The following is a 4,001-nucleotide window of genomic DNA, read 5'->3' as shown; positions in this document are numbered from 1 at the left end:
AGAAGAAACTGCAAGTTTCAGTTTCAGATAAGAAACTCCAAGTTCAGTTTCAGTTAAGAAACTGCAACTTTCAGAGGCAGAGCATTTATATTAACACGGCCTTTTCAAACAGTGTTAACATCATGCTGGAAGTTTTATTCATGGTCGAAACTAGAACTACCAGCTAGTTAACATCATGCTGATCAACATTCATGCATAGCACATCTTCATATGATGCACAGTCAAAAAGATATGCTATTTTCAAAATGCCCACACAATGTCGAGTGTGCGAAAAACAGAGAAAACGAGGGACGAAGTTTTGGCAAGTGTAGGACGTGGTGTGCGTAGATGACAATTGGGATCCACATGTCAATAAAGGCAGAGGCAAAAAATTTGGAGATATTTTCTCTGCACAGGTGGAATCGAACCCGGGCGGAACAGCTGTCGGGTAGTGTCACTCGGCCACTGGGCTAGTTCAGTTGTTTCGTTACTAATAAGGCACTTCCTCAGGTTGTCGGATCTCCTCCTGCGCCTTTGTGCGCTCGCCGCGACGCCCCTGTCTACTGTTGTGAACATGCTGAACAAACGAGAGGAAGCTGGAGAGAACTTTACGTGGAGAGGCGGACAGTCGGGACCCACCAGGTCTATGGCCGTACGCAAGCAAGTGCCTCATCGAAAAAAATACTTCCTCCTAATGCTATACTGACGTTGGGGCCCATAGGTTTGTCAACATAGTTACATTTTTAGGTTCTTCAACGTAGTTACTATAAGAGATAAATTCACAACGAAGCCGGGGAGCTGGCAGGTATCATTTATTATCACTGGGGCAGCAAGTATCAGCTGGGTTTTGGGCTGCCCCGTCTAGGCTTTCTTTTCTAACATGCGCAGCCCACGACCTCGGATGGGAGGTCCATAAGGCTGTTTGTATTTTCTTGAGGGCCATCATGTATCGACCGGCCTATGGACCTCCCATCCGAGGTTTTATTTTTCGTGAAACATCGGCAGCCCAATTTATGTATTTTTTGTTGAAGAAAACGTAGAGGTCTGTTCTATTTTTCTATATAAGAATAGGAACGCATGGTCCAACTTATGTTTCCCTTCTAACTATATTATATATATTTAAATTATTTTATATGTTATTATATATTATTGTTATTGTCATCATATATTTAACAGATACTTACATATGTAAGAAAACAATATCCCACATCTTGTTAACTTATAAAAATAATTTCTTAACAATAAAATCCTGGATTTTTTTTGGCAACGAAAATCCTGGTGATTGTGTACAAAAGCTTGGTAAGATTTAAGGACCAATGTAATAATAAATCACTTATTATTTATATATATATATATATAACAAAATGCTCAGCCCCTGTTTATTTTTTGATAACATTGCTGCGCCCACCCCAACATTATAATTAGAATCAGCCCAGCAAAATCGTGTATTTCGAGAAACTGCAAATGGCCTGTATTTTTTAGGAAAAACATAAATGGGCCGCATGGACGCTACATTATTTGTTTACCCAGCCCAACTAATGGACTGTAATTCAAAAAAAAGATCAAATGGAATGTAAATTCTACCCCGCAAAAAAAGACTGTAAATTCTGAAAAAATGGGTTGAATACGTGCCACATTTTTGGAGGCTGAAATGTGGGCCAATAGGCCGAAGCCAATGCAAGTCGTTGTCAACTTAGTCAACAAATGATTCTGACATCGTTAGCCGTTGGATTTACATCCAACGACCGACATCCATCTTCAATCTCTCGTCTTCTTCCTCCAGCGCCGCTGGGACCACCTGCTCCCCCCTCCTGCTGCTAGCAGCTCTGCTTAGCACGCTTCGCTGTGAAGCGCTACTCCACCGTTGGCCAGGCCCTCCCTCCACCCCTCCACACCTCATGTTCTTCTCCACCGACTGCCGAACTACACCGCACCAAAACCAGTTAACCCTCGTACACCTCTCCGTCTACGACTCTACTCCCGCGTCTTCCCATCTCCGGCTCGTTGCTGTCCGGGGCCTCGCCGTCGTCCACCACCTTGGATGCGCTCGGCGCGGAGTGGTCAACATGGTCAACGAACGACACCATCGAAAGTAGACTGTGCGTGGAGAGGCTGACAGCTGGGTCCACGGCCACACGTAAGGAAATGCCTCCTATTACGCGCAAAATAATGATTCCTCCACCTGACAGCTGGGACCCACCGGAAGGGCCTCTGTATTTCGCGAAAAAATGTTCCCACCGCTGACAGGTCGGACCCACCAGCTATATCTTCACACGCAAGGAAGTGCCTCCTTATTACGCACAAAAAAAATGAATACTCCGCCTGCTAGTTGGGACCCACCTTGGTGGGAGGCTGACTTGTGGGCCTACTAAGTTGACGGGGACGGAGTGCTTTGTCAACTTAGTCAATATGAACGATTCTAGCTCCAGTGACCGTACGATGTCCATCCAACGGCCGTAGTGCTTCTTCAACCTCTGGTCTTGTTGCTCCAGCCGCCCCAAGCAGCGCCGGTCGTGCCGCATGCTCCTGCCTCCCGTGGCCGACAGTGCTGCCGCGGAGGCCTCACCGCCCCCTACTATTCCCACCGCTGGCCAGGCCATCCCTCTACTCACCCACACCCCCTGTTATTCTGCGGCGATGGCAGCCTCACACCGCAGCGAATCAGTGAACCCTCGTACTCCTCTACGCATGGGCATCCACTGCCGCGTCTTACCCGGCTTCGCGTCGTCCCCTTCCTAGGCCTCTCCGTCGTCCACCGCCCTGGTGCTCTCGGTGCGGCATGGTCAACGTGGTCAAGGAACGGCTTCCATCGGACGTGGACTGTACGTGGAGAGGCTGACAGCTGGGTCCACGGCCGCAGCAAGGAAGTGCCTCCTTATTACACGCAAAATAATTATTCCTCCACCTGACAGCGGGGACCCACCGGACGGGCCACCGTATTTCGTGAAAAAAACATTTCCCCCTGACTGCTGGGACCCACCAGCTACATCTTCGCATGCAAGGAAGTGCGTCCGGGCAAAAAAAAACGATTCGCCCCTGACTGCTGGGACAAACCAGCTACATCTTCGCACGCAAGGAAGTGCCTGACAGTCGGGACCCACCTGGTCAAAGCGTACGTAGCGTTGTCATTCTGGTCGCGAACGTGTACATACATACTGGTCGATGTAGAGGCACGCACGTGTCGTAGTGGAGGCGCGCACGTAGCATGTACACGTACGTATAGCGGCCAGGGTGCAAGAAAGTAAATACAGCCACGTACGTACATACAGGCGGGGTCTCGAACGCCTACTCGCGCGTATGTACGGCCAGGTCTCGTGTACATGGCTGGGTCCGAACGGAGAAACAGTGTCGTCGTGTTCATGGGGAGCCAACCGGCTGGGTCGGAACAAAATGCGTCGTCGTGTTCATCGGGAGGGCTTGGACGGAACAGCCGATGGAAACGAGGCTTGGCGTACCGCAGAACGGAGGAAACGGCCTTGTGTTCGACCGGCCACATCCGAAACGGGATCCTGTTCATCGGGAGGGGTCTGGCGTACCGCTAAACGGAGGAAACGGACCTCCTACGGTCGAAACGGGGGTCCTGTTGATCAGGAGGGGTTTGGCGTACCACAAAACGGAGGAAACGGACTTGTGTTGGAGCGCTACGGTCGAAACAGGGGTCTTGTTCATTGGGAGGGGTGTGGCGTACCGCAAAACGGGACTCCACGGGATACTGTTCATCTCCACCATCGACCCCCTCCAGCCTCCAAGGGCTACTGTTCATCCACCATCGACCTCCTCCAGCCTCCACCTGCGACTGTTCATCCACGGGCTCCTGTTCATCCAGCCTCCACCGCGCGCTACTCCACCGGGTACTGTTCAACCATCCCTCTCCACAGGCTCCTGTTCAACCACCCCTCCACGGGCTACTTTTCATCCAGCCCTCCACCGTCTACTGTTCATCCTGCCCTCCACGGGGTGGTCCTGTTCATCCAGCCCTCCACGGGGTCCTGTTCATCCAGCCCCAACCGGCTCGATCGATC

Source organism: Triticum aestivum, chromosome 1D, assembly GCF_018294505.1.
Source record: "Triticum aestivum cultivar Chinese Spring chromosome 1D, IWGSC CS RefSeq v2.1, whole genome shotgun sequence".
Classification (NCBI taxonomy): Eukaryota; Viridiplantae; Streptophyta; class Magnoliopsida; order Poales; family Poaceae; genus Triticum; species Triticum aestivum.
This window is presented reverse-complemented; position numbering follows the sequence as displayed.